This window comes from Lynx rufus, unplaced genomic scaffold (assembly GCF_022079265.1).
Source record: "Lynx rufus isolate CCGP_SWC_20201006 ecotype Redwood Valley unplaced genomic scaffold, mLynRuf1.p SCAF_25, whole genome shotgun sequence".
NCBI lineage: Eukaryota > Metazoa > Chordata > Mammalia > Carnivora > Felidae > Lynx > Lynx rufus.
In genome coordinates, this window is record NW_025814840.1 from 10,898,012 (window position 1) to 10,915,686 (window position 17,675).

Consider the following 17,675-nt stretch of genomic DNA (forward strand, 5'->3'; position numbering starts at 1 on the left):
TTCCTTTTCCTTCCAGTTTCAATCTGTTCATATTAATACCAGTAAAACCAAAATATTTTACTTTTGCTTTACCTAAAACCCTTTACTGTATTTCTGCTTAAGCATCTTCAGAAGAAAAAGGGATCAAAATGAAGAAAATGTAAATAAAATTAACCAAGCTTTGGTACAGGCTCAATACATTTAATATTTAACATGTATTAATACAAAATAACTAAAGTAACCTAGCAAGAAATATACACTTTGTGAAAATAAGTGACAGGCAGGGGGAATGGATGAAAGAAAGAAAAGAGGCTATGATTTGATTATTTTCAAAAATTCCTTCAAAGTTATTTACTTTTGTTCTGCAAAAAGACATATTAAGTATCACATAGAGGTTTTTCCTCAAGAAGGTAATGTTGACCTTGTGCATTTTATTTTAGAATGCCCTATTAATGGATGTTCTATTAGTCCCTTTTATACTGACTTATTAATGAACACTTTCAGAAGTTCATTGATTTGAAGGACATCATGATCAATTGTTTTATCATCTAGGGAAGGAAACAGCACATGCAGTATTCAAGAGAATTTTGTACACAGTGCTAAGTGAATTAGTATGTTCTGTTGACATATAGCATTGGGACTTTCTTCTACCAATCTAAAAAGCTATGTTTTCACAGTCAAGCTACGAGTCCAGATAATTTCAGATGCATTCTAATGGTGGACACAAAGAACCACATCCTCATTATAACAACAGTAAGAAGGGTTTCCATTCTCACCTATAATCTATATGCATAGAATCAAATAAATCTCTATTTGTCCCCCCCCCTCCCCTTTATCTCCCCTCTATCTCTTTCTCTTTCATTCTATCTCATTTTCTCTCTCCTTTCCCTCTCTCTTTTACTGAAATGTATCTATAACTGTCCATTAAACGTGGCAACTCTTTGGCCACATGATATAAGGACAAAGCACATTAAACCTGCCAGAACATCATTTATCTCTAACATCAGATCCGTTTAAGTTATAAATATTGATAAAATATAACCCAAAGTAGCTATAAAGATAAAACTTCCAAGAAAATGTTAGGAGTATGTAAACCAGATCTCTGTGGCCCAAATAAAATGTAACTGATATTCCTTATCATCTCTTAAGAGGTGATTGTATATCAAGAACACGCATTTAGCTTCTATCACTTCTGAAGTCTTTGAGATGAAAGGAGAGAACAAAAGATAATAAATTTATAACAAGACAATGAAAAGGAGAGAGAGATTGTGGAAGAGAGATTCGATACATTTCTCAAACAAAAGAAGAACCAAAAAAACAAAGTGGGAGGGCTCCTGTGGAGTTAGATCCCAATTCTGAATACTCAGAACTGGACGTGGGAGTGGAAAGAATGACAGAGAGCAGCATGACTCATTGCAGATGAGTCTATGGAAGAGCTTTGACAGTCAAACCACCCAGAAACCTCACCCACTGCCATACATGTGAACCACCCGGCAAAGGTGACATTTATCACACGTGACTCCTGGGAGTCTGCCTTCCGAAGGAACTGAATGATTTTCTAGGGGAGGGTTGGTGTGTCTCTTGTAGGTATCTGGGCCCCTCTTTCCTCTGCCATGTGGCCAACCTGCTGGGGCTGCTTCAGCCTGCCTGCTCTCCACCCGTGTGCTCTCAAGTGGAGCCTGTTTATCATCCGACGCACACACGCGCAGAATTCTTGATAATCCCACCAGTCTCTTGGAAGGGTGTGGTGGGCTGAAGGGCTGAGTCTTCACTATCATCATCACCATCATCCTCATCACTATAATCAAATGACAGCGAAAATCTTTTGTGTGTAGAAGTTACACAAGTGGTACCTCTGTTTCTGCCTGATTGTGGAACCACTTGGGGGATAGACAACAGAGTCAGTCTGACCAGAAGGTAAAACATTAACTTGATTAATAAAAAAAAAAAAAAAAAGCAACTGGAAAAGCTGAATTATGTCTCTAGCAGCAATGGGTTTGCAGTGCTACACCCCATAGCTTAGGAAGGTCTACCAACCCAGTTCCCAGTTTTCCCAGAGTGCAGAGCAAAATGTATACTCTCTCCAGGTTGGCTGGCCCCAGAGAATGGAGAGAAAGGAAGAAGATGAACTATGTATCACTGTCCCTCCTAACAAAGTCACCGATCAGATTAGTCACTGCTCCCCCTTGGGGGGAAGAGCCCAGGTACGTTACTCTAATAGAAGCTTCTCCATACAAAACAAAAACCAGAGAAGAGGCTTCTACCCTTACCACCTTATTAGTCAGCATCCAACCAGAGAAACAAAACCATCTGAGCTTTTTATTACAGAGGGCATTCAATCCAGGGAATTGGTTTCACAGGAGACGGAAGAGGCTGAATGGGCAACCGAGGAATAATCAGGCAACTAGCAAATTAGCAATCGCAGGAAGCCATGGCCACCTACAAAAAGATGAGGCAGTGTTATTGGAGCCTGAGGGCGTCTCCATACCCAGAAGAATCTGAAAGTACAGCAGGCATCACCTTTGGGGCTGAAGGGTATGGAAAGACAAAGAAAATTGTCAGATGTGCACCTGAGGCAGAAGGGGAGGAGAAGATACCCCCGGCTTCTCACTCCAGCCAGAAACCAGCAAGACCCACAGCCCTGGCAGCACAGCCTGAAGGGTTTGGCAGAGCCTCAAAGGGGAGAGTGAGGAAGGGTCTAGGGACAGCCAGGGCCCGAGCTGGCACAACTACTGGTGTTTATTTGCATACTTGCTCTGTACCAGATACTAAATGTGCTAAATGTTCTGCACAGCTTGTCTCATTTAATTCTTACAGCAACTCTATATGGCAGATAGTTACTGCTGCGATGGGAAGGAAGCCTACTTAAGTTGACCCAGAGAACTAATGTAATCATGTAATTAATAACAATCAGGGGAGAGTGGTCTTGTGGGGTAATCAAGAGACAGTGTTCAAAACTGACAAATGAAGACAAATAGATAATAGTATTTAGGGTCCTGGAGGAAACTGGTAGAAGTAAGCCAAGAAATACTGAAGATGATCATCTCTGTGCAATATGACTAGGACGGGGACAGGTGATTTTTGCTATTTTATTTTATAATTTGCTAAGATATTTGGATTTTCGCCAAATTCCTAATTGGTTTTACAATAAAAAAGGAGGAGAAGAAAGTTCCTTGGCAGAGCCAATTTCATAGAACTCTAAAGTTCATGTTTTTACACTCCACCCCACTGTCGGCACAGCAGGACTGACCTGTAAATAATTCCTCTGCCACAGAAACCAGTCCCACCTGTGACCGTGTGATACACTTATGGGACAATCAGGCCACGTGGCAGGAAACCCTGGAGGAAGGGAAAATTGCCTGGGACCTGTAGGGCAAAAGAGCATGCTTCTTGGTGATTCAACACATAGGACAGCCATCAGGCACTTCTTAATCTACTGAAATAAGCATCTGAAGGATGCTGATTGCCGTACAGCCAAGAGCTACAGTGAGGCGGCGTTAGCATAGATTTTGATAGTTGATTAGTTACTTTGAGGCACTGCCAGCAAAGTTTCCCTGTGATGGGTTTAAATATTGAGCTTTTCATCTGTGAAGTGTGTACAGGATAAATAATGTAATCAGGTGTTGTGATTGGTTTTATGGAATATCTCTAATCAGTGATAAGGCAATTGACATAAAATTATTTTATAAACCTGAAATGTACTTTCTTCACCTCAGTGAACACCTGCTACAATCTAAATAAGATCTCATTTGTCATAGCCAAACACATCATCATCAAAGTGAACTTGACTCATCCTCCAATGGCTCATTTAACGACCCCCCAGGAAATGGAGAATGCAATGCTTAAAGTTTTCTGTAATTTAGTCTCCAATTTCATTGTTTTTCACTAAACCAAAATTATGACTCCACCGTAATATTTCCTTTCTTCTTCCGTCAACCCTGGTGAGGAGGCAGTTCTTTTGTGGAGACATTGTCAGCATAATAATGCAAGTGGGTTACAGGAAGAGAGGCAGCCAGAGTCAGGGAGTTGTCTCTTACTTGGGTTGCTCTCAGAGACTAAGATGCATGGGAAGATCCTACTGTCTGTCCCAAAGGATGGAGTAGGGAAAGGGCTCACAACCTGGAAGCAGGTCCAGCTTCTTGGGCAAGCAATCTGCGCAATCGCACCGAGCCCTGACTCCCATGGACCCTGCATTGAGTTTAATGCCTCTGATATCATCAACTTGAAATTCTTACTTTTTTGTTTGTTTTAAATTAGGGGACTTGCATTTTTGTTTTCACTGGGTCCTGCAAATTACGTAGCTGGTCCTGCACTGAGGACAAAGCCAAGACCCTGGGGGGCAGGATTGAGGGGACTATGGGTGAGGATGAAAGAAAAGGAAGAAGAGTAGAAAAAGACAAGGTCCAGGACAGTCAAATGGAGGTGAACTTATTTGGACTGAAAGGAGACACAATGGAAAAAGAAAAGAATCATGTTGCATTATCTTGTGAACTGATCTAAGACTACCCCCACAGGCTTATTTATCCTAATAGCGGATCCATTACAGGCAGTGGAGGCTTTCTTTAGTTCCTCTTTCAAATTTTTTTTTTTCAACGTTTATTTATTTTTGGGACAGAGAGAGACAGAGCATGAACGGGGGAGGGTCAGAGAGAGAGGGAGACACAGAATCGGAAACAGGCTCCAGGCTCCGAGCCATCAGCCCAGAGCCTGACGCGGGGCTCGAACTCACAGACCGCGAGATCGTGACCTAGTTGAAGTCGGACGCTTAACCGACTGCGCCACCCAGGCGCCCCAGTTCCTCTTAACTATCCTATCGATTCTTCTTTCAATTGAAGAATTCACACTTGGTCTTAATTATCTGATTTCATTATTTCCGTCTTACTTTATATTGATTATTTTCCTTATTTTGTTACCTGACCTTATTTGCCAATATATTATTTGACATGGTTGCCTAAATGTTACTTGACATTATTGGGACAATAATCCACAGCTGACTTAGAATTTCTACCCATCTTTTTTCATTCCATTAAATGTTTACTTTCTCTAACACTTAAAATCAGAAACATCAGTCCAGTTCAAAATGACAACATAAAAGGTTTCTGAACTCACCCCCTCCTATGGAACCACCCCACCCCTGCTGCTGCAAACCCACAATCGGGAGGGAACTCACGACTCTGAGCCTAAGGTTTGAACCCCCATCTGGCACACCAACCTCTAAGATCTATAACTGAGAGATGAGCTCCTGAAACATCTGGCTTTGAAAACCGATAGGGGTAGGGCACCTGGGTGGCTCAGTCGGTTAAGCGTCCAACTTCAGCCCAGGTCATGATCTAACGGTTCATGAGCTCGAGGCCCACATCAGGCTCTGTGCTGGTAGCTCAGAGCCTGGAGCCTGCTTCAGATTCTGTGTCTCCCTCTCTCTCTGCCCCCTCTCCCATTTGCACTGTCTCTCTCAAAAATGAATAAACATTAAAATAATAAATAAATAAATAAATAAATAAATAAATAAATCCAATAGGTCTTACATCCACAAGATCCATAATGGTATTATTGATATGAGAAACAGTTCCTGAAAGGCTCACACAGGCTCACCCACCCCAGGACCCAGCAGAGAGAGCCACCTCATCTTTCTGTGAAAGAGGCTTGGGCTGAGGGGCAGGCGTCTAATCTAACACGCATCTAGGGGTTTACCAAGATACTCTCCAGGGACAGAAGCCAGCAGGTGCTATTTTTGCAACCCTCCTTCTACCTCGCTCCAGGTCACTGGTTTCCCCCACAAGGTGTCCCAATTGTTGTGGCTGCTATGCAGGGGACACCACTTGATTGCCTGGCTCTGGTGGCCAGTGGGGCTTATATTCATGGGCCCCACAGGACTTTAGCAAATGGAAGAAACAGTTCTCAATCAGCTACTGCCCCTCTGCCCCTGGGCACACTGAGAAGACAACAAACTGAAACTCATGCCTTTCCTTGAAAGGAGCATATTACCTTACCTTTTCTTAAAATATTTTTTGACGTTTATTTATTTTTGAGAGACAGAGAGAGACAGAGCATGAGCAGGAGAAGGGCACAGAGAGAGGGAGACACAGAATCCGAAGCAGGCTCCAGACCCTGAGCTGTCAGCACAGAGCCTGACACAGGGCTCCAACCCACGAACCGTGAGATAATGACCTGAGCCAAAGTCAGATGCTCAACCGACTGAGCCACCCAGGTACCCCATATTACCTTATCTTAATAGTGGTGACGAGAGTGGCAGGTTTCCAACTAAAGACACATATAAGGGCAGACTACAATCCCCTCCAGAAATCAGGGAGGCAAGGGGGGTACCATCTTTGCACTCTCTGCTATCCCGTTCCAGGTCATCAGCATCTCCAAGAAAGGAGTTTGTGTACATGGTCTGGAAACTTGGCTTTGGTGGCTACCACTCAGAGGACACATCCCTCCACAGCCTGGCTCCAGTTGCTAGTGGAGTTTGTGTTTACAGGTTCAACAGGACAATAGCAAACAAAGAAAAGGTCCTTAACTGGCTATCATCCTAGGGCTCAGGGCCGAAGAAACAGGTAGAAATGCCCATCCTCCCAGTCTTCCCTTGAAAGGGGAACTATAAAATGAAATTTTTTCCTGTGGTGCAAAGTTTAGAAACTCTAGTCATGAGCCTATATGAACAGAATGTGAAGATCTGAAGTTCTATGAATAAGGTCAAAGAAATAAACTACACTTTACCCTTTCCTTCAGTGTGATTCACTATCTTTCGACTATTTCGAATACCACGGGACCTTAGGGAGCACTTAGGATAGTGTTTCCTCACGCATCCTTTCTTCTTGTGGGACCTCTCGTCTGTATCAACCTTCACATCCATAGAACTCCCAAGTTCTTGCCAATTCTGTCCCCAACCACATCCATTGGTTCAAGGGTGCACACGTGAACTGGGCCCCTCTAGAACTTCATTTTCTTAACCATTGTTGATTGGTGTAGAGTTGGACACCTTGCCCAGTGGGACGAATGGGTCCCTTCCCTGGGACTTATAAACATAGGACCACCTTCTCTGGTGGTAAGAACTTCAAGATGTGAACATCAGAACTTATTATCGCCATTCTTCCCACCATCTGAAGGAAACTGGTTCAGCAGATGAGAACTCAGCAAAACGAGAGACACAGAAGAAAATACAGATGACAGAATTTTCTGGAGGTGTTCAAACCTCTGGCTTCAGATACTCCGAAAGTCCAGCTACATCTCAATATTTCATCACATCGTGGTTCAACTCTTCATTCAAATACATGAAATAGTCACATAGGCTTGCAAGAAATTCATCTCTTTTTCAAAGTTTTGAGTTGAGATTTATCATTGGGAACCAAAATTATCATAATAGTACAAGGACTACAATGTGAGTATTCTCATACCTCACTATACACAATGTTTGTGATGAAATATTGAATTTACAGCACACTTTTTTAACAGTTCAAGTGTCCAGGCAAAATGTATGATCCTCAAGAGAGAACTCCATTATAAAAAAAGTAACCTATGGGGGCACCTGGGCGGTTCAGTCAGTTAAACGACTGACTCTTGGTTTCGGCTCAGGTCATGATCTCATGGTTTCATGGGTTTGAGCCCCATGCCGGGCTTTGCACACAGATTATGTGTGAAGCCTGCTTCGGATTCTCTCTCTCTGCTCCTCCCCTGCTTGTGCTCTGTCTCTCTCAAAATAAATAAATAAATTTAAAAAGAAAAAAAAAAGAAAAGTGACCTATTGTAATCTTTTTTCCTACATAAGTCCTGCACGCTGTCAAAGTAATATTATCACAAATGTTCCTGATAAGAGTCCCTCAGAAAGCTGGAAACAGCAAAGTATTTCAAAACCAAACTCTCAGGTTATGCTTTCTTTGGGCCCAGTTTTTCTTTACTCACTAAACTGTCTATAAATAAGCACTCATGTTGTTTGAGGAACCACAAAATACACAGAAACACACAAACACACATTCTAGTCACTTCAAAATTATTTCAAGAAAGGAGTAAATTTTGGAACTTGCTTAGCCTATTTCAGACTTAGCTAGGCCTTGCTTCCTAGCTGAGAATTCTGGGGGGAGGGCTTAGCTGCCAAGGTGAAAAGGACGCTGGTCCCTGTGAACCACAGGTCACATAACAGAACCCTGTGTGTGTCCATCAGGAAGGAGAAGGCGAGACAGTTGGGCCTTCCCGGTAACAGCCGCTCACGTGACAGCCCCCGAGGGACTTCCACAGCTGCCAACATCGAGGCTCATGGATTCCGTCAAGGAATTAATACCGCCATGAAAAAATAAGCTGTACAATTTTTATAGCTTGGCATCCATAAGCTTTGACAGACCATCTGCTCTTTGCCATTCTCTCCCCTCCTCCCCCCGACGCCCCACTCTCCATGACACCAGCCACCTTCAGAGACAAATGGAAGACGGAAATGTAGACAACTGGAGTTTCTCTTTCTTTTCTGTGTGGCACCGTTTCCAAGGGGACTAAGATTTCAGTGGCTTTAACGCAGATGAAAGGAACCAGGAGGTGATTTCATCTGAACGGAGAGAGAAAATCTTAGCCGTATGGAGATGGCAAAACTGAAGGATTCCATAAAAACCTGCTTTGTGCTCCTGTTCCTGCTTCTACTCTTGCTGGGACCTGTACCCCCACTTTATACGTGTGGCACGGTGCAAACGGTGTATGTCCTCCTCATAAGGGACAAGGAGTCAATGATTTTCTAGAATAGAGAACATCTAAGGAAGAACCAGGGGAGAAGGACCAGATGAAGCTATCATATGTGTATTCCAGACCACCGGGGCTTGACATCTTGACACCATACCTCCCTGGTTCCGAGGAATAACTCCTGGGCCCCCATCTTTCTTCTAACCGGTTCCCAGATGCCTGAGGGGACGTGAGCACCAGACCTCGATCCTCACTACGAAACGCCAGACCCCAAGCAAAGATTAGACTCCCCGCTTTCCTTTCTAGTCTCTGTCTGTACCTGCTCTCTCCCTATGCCTTCGATAAACTGCTCTCACCTCCTGCTGGCTCACGTTTGATTTCAATCTTATGTGCGGTCAGGGACCCTCTTGGCCGGTCCTGCGGGGCCCCCTCTTGGTCCTCAGACCTGGCCTGTGGGCATCAGTATAAATCTCCCAGAGCAACTCTCATGAACCCTCCCAGGGGACTCTGCGCCTCCAGACAGAGCAAAACCATTTAGCTCTGCCTTCCCCCACCCATCTCCGGCTTCAGGTAAGACTGCCAGCTGGTTGAACTGAAGCAGCAAGCAGACCTCCTAGGAGCTGACACACAGCCATTTGTTACAGACTATTGCATTTTTCTAACACCTGACAAAAGTTTTTCTGGGGGAGAAGAAAAGCTAAGTTCAACTGGGTACTGATGTCAAAGTGGATTTTCTCAAAAGAAACGTGGATGACTACAGTCCTTTGCCTTCTGGCTGGTGGCAGGTGGGGGTCAGGGTGGAATCAGAAGGTTTATAACCTGAGTTTTATCTCACTTAGCTAACAGGGTTTTTCAGAATGTTATTAAATACATATAAAAACTGATACTGGGGACTCAACTCAGTCAGTTGAGTGTCTGACTCTTGATTTTGGCTCAGGTCATGATCTCATAGTTCCTGGGATCGAGTCCCACATTAGGATCTGTGCTGAGCATGGAGACTGCTTGGGATATTCTCTATTTCTGTCTCCCTCTCTTCTCTCTCTTCTCTCTCTCTTCTCTCTCAGTTCCCATCCCCCCTCATTCTTTCTCTAAAATAAAAAAATTAAAATTAAATTAAAAATTAAAAAACCAATGCTGTTGTGAATTCCTCAGCAGCATGGACATATAGGGAATGAAAAGAAGCAAAAACTTAAAAAAAAAATCCAGTACATACATACACACAAACACACACACACACACACACACACACACACACACAATAAAAACTCACTGACAGTTTACAACTCTGAAAACATACCACATTGCTCAAGGCCTCCTTCCCAATCTGTTTACACTGAACATTGATCACAAGTTCTTTATGCTCCCTGAGGCAGACAAGAGTTTTGTAAATTGATACAGCTTATTTGCTATCCCCAGTGTAATGAATAAAGCATCTCTCATAACCAACTGGTTCAAATAATGATTTGCAGAAGGAAAACAGTGTTTCTGAAGATGTCCATAGTCTTCCTGCTGTGCATCACCCCAAAGAGAAGGCATCATCTGTGTTTGAACGGACTGTGGGGCTCCTTCAGAGTGCTGATATCCACCCCTCTCTCCCTAAAGGATCATAATCTTACTCGCAGCCCTTCTCTCTCCCCACCCCAGGAGCATCCTAAATGCTTCCCACTCCAGTAGCTTCTTTCATTTTTCCTTCTAGATAGCATCTCCCTCAGCTTATAAAATCTTTCACCTATCTTTGATGCATTTTTTTCCCATCCTGATTTTCAAAGTGCTTGAAATGTGCATTAATGTATGGGGTTCCTTATCCTTTGATTGACCCTTGTCCCACATTCTGTCCTCTCTCTACACTAACACTCTTTTTCTCTCCCCACCTGTCCAACCCACACACTTGTTTTAAGGACATGAGGAAAAGACTCAGATATATGGACTTCAAGGTTGAAAAGCATAATGCAAAATTATGCAGGGAGAAACAATACCTCTTTTTTTAAGTGTATTTATTTCGAGAGAGAGAGAGAGAGAGAGAGAGAGAGAGAGAGAGAGAGAGAAACAGGCACACCAGCGGGGGAGAGACAGAGACAGAGAATCCCAAGCAGGCTCCATGCTATCAGTGGGGAGCCCAATGCGGGGCTTGAACCCATAAACCATGAGCCTAAATCATTTGTGGGATGCTTAATCAACTGAGCCACACAGGTGCCTGATTAACAATATCTTGTTTGATTGTCCAACACCTAGAACCACCTCTTAATTAAAATAAACACTCAGTGATTTTATCTGGTGACTTTATCAATGGGCCTCTTGTTCAGAGAATGACACATGAAGGAGCTGGCCCAGGAAAAGCCTTGTTTGCATCTGTTGTCCCGACATGATCATGAAGAGTTTCCCTCTCACTCACAAAAACAGGGGTGCCTGGGTGGCTCAGCCTGTTAAGCGCCTGACTCTTGATATCAGCTCAGATCATGATCTCATGGTTTGAGGGATCAAGCCTGGCCTCAGCTGTGCTGACAGCATGAAGCTTACTTGGGATTCATTCTCCCTCCCTCTCTCTCTCTCTCTCTCTCTCTCTCTCTCGATCTCTCTCTCTCTCTCCCCTCTCAAAATAAATAGACACTTAAAAAATTAAAAATGAAGAGTGTCCTCTTTGCTACAGGTTTGAACAATAAGTTACACAATCACCCCACTTGTAAATATATCATATGTAGTCCCAAATAGGACCAAAAATCCTTCTGGAGATGTGTATTTTATTTTCTGTTGTAAGCATTAGAAGTATAATAAAAGCATGTATACCTATGAAGCAAATAAAAGGAGAAATGGAATGATTTTTAAAAATCTGATTAATCTGGGGCGCCTGGGTGGCTCAGTCGGTTGAGCGTCCGACTTCGGCTCAGGTCATGGTCTCGCGGTCTGTGAGTTCAAGCCCCGCGTCGGGCGCTGTGCTGACAGCTCAGAGCCTGGAGCCTGCTTCAGATTCTGTGTCTCCCTCTCTCTCTGCCCCTCCCCCACTCATGCTCTGTTTCTGTCAAAAATAAGTAAACATTAAAAAAAAATTTTTTAATAAAAATTTGATTAATATAAAAGTAAACCAAGGGGTGCTGGGCTGGCTCACTCAGTGGAATGTATGACTCTTGATCTCGGAGCTGTGAGTTCGAGTCCATGTTGGGTATAGAGATTACATTAAAAAAAATCTTTAACAATTAATTAATTAATTAAATAAAAAGAAGTCAAGAAACAAGGGGGGGCAGAGAACAAAAACAGATGGCACAAATAGGGAAGAAATACAATACAACAAATAGAGAAGCATACAATAGAAACCCAAATGCATCAGTGTGTTTGTTAAATAGAAATGTTTATGTATCCCAATTAAAAAGATTCTCAGACCAGATAATTTTTCAGTTTCACTACATGCTGCCCACAAGAGAGACACAGAAAGTGTGAAAGCAAAAACAAACAAACCAGAAGGTATATTAATATAAATGTTCACAAAAAGAAAGCTGATGTGGACGTATTTGGACTTTAAAGGAAGATGAAATCACTGGGTTAAAAAAGGCGCATTTCCTCAAGAGGAGAGGTCAGTTCTAAACACAGACGCAATAATCTGAAATTTATATTCACCTAATAACATAGCCTAAAAGTATATAAAGTCAAACAGCAAAACTACAAGAAGTGGAAAAATCCAGATTTATGGAGATGCTAACATGCCTCTCTTGATAACTTGATAACAAAATAGACAATAAATCAGAAGAGACACAGAAACACTGAACACAGTTAACAAACTGACAAACAGAGCAGAATAGCCAGTAGGTGTAAAATACATGCCCTTTTAACCTGCACATGGCACATTTGGGCCATTAACTAGACCTGGAGAAAGTCTCAAAACATTTCAGAATATTGAAATCCCACAGATTATGTTTTTCAGCCAGGGTGGAATAAACTGGAACACAATAACAAAAAGCTAGAAATTTTCCAAATATTTAAGAACTAATGATCTCAAATAACCCATGGGTCAAAGGAAAAATCACCACGAAAATTAGAAAATATTTTCAACTGAACGCTAATACAAAGAAGATACATACTAAAGCTGTGGTCTGAAGCGGAACCCGTACTTATGGAAAAGATGTCAACTTGGATAAATATATTTGCAAAGAAGAAAGATGGAAAGAAACAAAACAACATACTCATGATCCAACTCCAAAAGCTGTAAAACAAACAGCAAATTAGAAGCAAAGAATGTAGAATTAAGAAAACAAGAAAGGAAAGAAGTCGAAATGGAAAGCCTACAACAGAGAAAATTATAAAAGTAGTTTCCTTAAAACTAGAAGTAGCTTCTTTGAAAGTATTTATAAAATGTATAAACCCAAACAGGACAAATCAAGAAAAAGAAAGTACAAAAAATCAGTATTAGGAATGATAAGGGAGATGTTAGTAACACTAAAGACATTTATTTTTTTAATGTTTATTTATTTATTTTTGAGAGAGGGAGAAAGACTGAGACAGAGACAGAGACAGAAAGGAGGGGCAGAGAGAGAGAGGGAGAGAGAATCCCAAGCAGATCTGCGGTGTTAGCACAGAACCCAACGCGGGACTCAGTCTCACAAACTGTGAGATCATGACCTGAGCCAAAATCAAGAGCTAGGTGCTCAAATGACTGCACCACCCAGGTGCCCCACCCCAACGACATTTAAAAAATAAGAAGAAATGAGGACAACTCTTCATTGTAGAAGAATCCATATAACATATTCAGATAGTACTCCCATAAAAGATGGACCCTAATTCCCTTCCCCTTGACTGTGAGCAGGACTTACTGACTTGATTCCAAAGAACAGAGTATGAAAAGGGAAAGAAGTAATTTGACAGTGGAGAAGCCTGGTAATTAGTCCAAAATTATAAAAATAATTCACAGGTTAACACAAATCTGCTACTTAGCCAAGAAGAGATTCAAAGACCATGCCTATCTCTCTATGGCAAACATGTTTTTTCAGATTTTTAATTTGCTTCCTACAAGAAGAGTCTTTGCTTTGATATCTCCACTTCTTAGTTTTTCTTTCTCTTTTACTCCCGTAATCCTGTAGAACGGAAACACAGACAATATCTAGGAAATGACTGCAGGAGATTACGGAGCACGGCCCCATGTGCTTCCCACTCCTGCATGCTCCCTTCTTTGCTGTGTGACGTCTGAAGTTTCTCTCCTCAAGGGTCGGATTCCATTTGTCTTACCCTACGTCTAGACTTGCCCATTATTGCACCTCAGCCAATGGGGCAATAGGAAATGCAAGCAGAGACTTGGGACTTGGAGAGAGCCATGTGAAAAGTCCAAGTGAGGCTGCCGAAAGATGGGAGCCACGTGGAACAGAGATAAACTGTCTGCTCTGAGGCCCCTCCCAGACCAACCAGTGGGCCAAACGTCACACATGTGGGTGAGGCCACACATGTGGGGCCCAGCCCCAGCAGGGCCAGCCCACAGTAAAAGAACCGGTGGACAAACCCACAGAATCATGGGAAATAGTACGTTTGTTCCTTCGAGTCACTAACTTTGGGGATAGATCATTATGCAACAGAAGTTAACGGATATAACCATCTTTTCTGGTTTTTATCCCGAGATAGTCATTCCAAAAAAAACCTTTATATTTAATGACCAGATTCCCACTGGCAACACTCTTCGAATCCAGGTAGGAGGTTCTTCACCACACATGTGGAAGTGGAGCGTACCTCCGAATCCAGGCCTGATTCTGACCCTAAATGGTGACATAACCCCAGGGCAATTACACATGTGGCCACCTTCCGTCAAACTTGCCACTGGTCTTCCCCTGATTTAGGACTTCTGCTTCTTCAAGCCCCTGCTTTGTGCCCCTGAATCAGTCCATGATTGAGTCCATTTAATTACATTTCCCACATACCTACCTGTGCCAAGAATTGTTCCTGAGGGGTAAAAAAAAAAAGGGGGGGGGGGAATAAGATAGCCTTGCTCTCAAGGTGGGGTGGTACAGGGGAGACAAGCAAACCAAGACTGAAGACGGACAAAGCATCATACAGTAGCTGCAATATTTAACTGGTCCCTCAATTCTTTGCTAACACACATTTGTCTGGTTGCCCGAGGCTGCCTGGTGTCTCCATAAACCAGGCTGCTGTTTCTGTCAAACTGCGGTTCGTCTTTCTCAAGCTGCTCATCTGCCCGCCTGAGCCTTCACCGGTCGCTTGCTCTTTGAATCTTTAGACTCACAACTCTCCCTCGGTCCCTTCTTGGATGGAGGCATTGGGGTCCGGGTTTGGTCTGTTTCCTTGGCTCAGGTGATGGGTCTGACTGCTCTCCTCTTCGAGATGTGATCTGTTGATCTCAGACCCACCCCTGTTGTCACATCTCTGCCAATCCATCCCCGATCCTGTTTCTACCCCCTGCTCGACGGTGTGACCACGACCAATGTTCACCCATCTTCCACAGGCAATGCTGGTCCTGCCCCCTCAAGACTCCTCCTGGTGCTACTTGAGCTACTTTGGACTTCCCACTGCCACACTGCCACCCTGTTCCATACTCTCACTAATTTGTTCCCCTCCCTACTATTTTCTGTTTTCCGTTCCACCATTTTCCTCTGCTTTCAACATCATTACTTGAGGAGTGCCTGGGTGGCTCAGCCAGGTGAGCGTCTCTCTTGATTTCAGCTCAGGTCATGATCCCAGGGTTGTGGGGTCGAGCCCCACATCGGGCTCCACACTGAGCATGGAGCCTGCTTAAGAGTCTCTCTCTTTCCTCTTTCTCTCTCTGCCCCCTCTCTCCTGCTCAGTCTCTCTAAAAAAAAAAAAATTAATTAAAATAAATAAACAAACATCATTACTTGACTCGTAATGAATTTTATTAATGTAAATGTCCAAACTAGAAAATATAAACTTAGTATCAATCAGGCAGAATAACTAAATCATTTATATTGATCAAAATCATCCTTTAGAATATATTTATAAGGGCCTAGATGATTTGGGGGCACCTGGGTGGCTCAGTCAGCTAAGCGTCCAACTCTTGATCTCAGCTCCGGTCATGATCTTGTGGTCATGAGATCAAGCCTCATGTCAGGTCCCGTGCAGAGCACAGAGCCTGCTTGGGATTCTCTCTCTCCCTGTCTCTGCCCCTCCCCTGCTCATGCTTTTTCTCTCTCTCAAAATAAAAAAATAAAAAAATAAAAAACATTTAAAAAAAGAGACTAGATACTATTAATGACTATGAGAACATTTTAAAATTTTCTAAATAACAAGAAGTTATGGGAGACTCATCAACATCTCAATGACAAATTCCTTGGAGATGTTTGAAAGGATAACTAGCAGATGGGAAAGACAGGGAATCTGGTTCTGTTACTGTCACCTTTTATGGAAAATTAGTGGTGAATCTATGGAACAACTAGTTGTTCAACTCACTGCCTCAGAATCTCCTGACTGATCCCTCCCCTTCTCTGGGCAGCCTGATTAAAACAAAGGCAGGAAAGAAAGCAGAATGTCTCCTACCAACACAAGCAAACAACAATAGTAAAAGGATCCAACAACTGATGAAAACCAGGGCTGTCGTTTAGTCTATGAACAACCTTGAGTTGACATTGAACCCCTATGCAGAACTCAGGTTATTCTGTTGGGGATCTCTGTGCCCAGGCACTCCCTCATCAATCCCCTGACCCCGTACAACCTCATTTTTCTCACAGTTGCATGGGTAAATAAAACAAAGCCTTCCCTGAAGGCAAAACTAATGACTGCCTATTAAAATGACACTGTTTGTCCTCAACAAACAGTGGACAAAGTATCTATAATTCTGCATGAAATGACAGAGATATTTCTTAAATAGCTGGGATGCTAGTAAGATCATGACTGGGCTATATTTAATAACTCGAAATGTTAAATGTAGTCAAGACTCCCCAGAAACCAATTTAAATTGGCAAGGAAAAACATGTCAGGGTTAGAAATGACCAATTTGTGCATATTGTGTATAACTTCTGCTGATAGTTGAAAAAAAAAAAAAATTGCCAGGGCTCCAGCACTGGCTGGATCGGAGGCAAGAGAAGAAAACCATGAAATTCTGTGATGCTCCTGGCAGAAGTGAAAGCCAGAAATTTTCAGGGGCGGGGGGAGGAGAGGAGACGTGAGTCCGGTTTATCATGTAAGCCAGATGTTAGCTGCCCTTGAAGAAACTTCTGAGAGTTGATCTGAATTCAATTCCTTGGCCAGTGACTGCTCACAGCTGCACGCCAAGAGTTCCACTCTGAGTCTGTGAGTCCCTCTGCTTCTGTCTGCCCCCCACCCCCATGCCATATATACCTGGTTCTGTGTGTTTACCATCACCAGCAACACAAGAAATGTTTCAGGTTCACTAATAATGCGGGATCCGCAGGAAGGGATGGAACTGGCCATGTCTCTGACTCAATCTCCACCAGCCTTCTCTTTCTCTGCCATCACCCATCCTTCCTTCCAGAAGCCTTGGAAGGGCTGCCTCTTATTGGCCACGTGCTGATCAACTCTACACACACCCAGGAGTCCCTTCTTTTATCCCACGTACTCACTAGGGAGATTTTACCAATAGGTATAGTTCCTTCTCTAAAGTGAATATTGGTGAAAATTTGTTTTTCTCTATCCTGTTGGATTCCATACATTTTCATCTTTGGAGTGTACTGAAATGCTATTTATATTCTTGATTTTCTTCCCTTTACATTTGCCACTGTTGCTGTTAGTAATAGTACTTTACTTCTCCTAGTTAATTAACACTTCAACAGCTATATTGAGATGTGATGGATATATAAAGAACCGCCCGTATTTAATGTGCACAACTTGAGGAGTCTGGATATACGCGAACGCTCAGGGTGCCGTCATTACAAGGAAGGCAATAGACATATCCACCACCTCCCAAAGGTTCCTTGTGTCCCTTTGTGTGTTTGTTTTGTGGTAAGCAGACTTAACACGAGATCTGTGATATGACGCTCTCCATGAGGGCAGTGGCAACCAGCAGCTCCTAGGAAGCCATGCAGTTGCAATGATACATTTACCACCATTCTGTGCCCACACAGCCATTC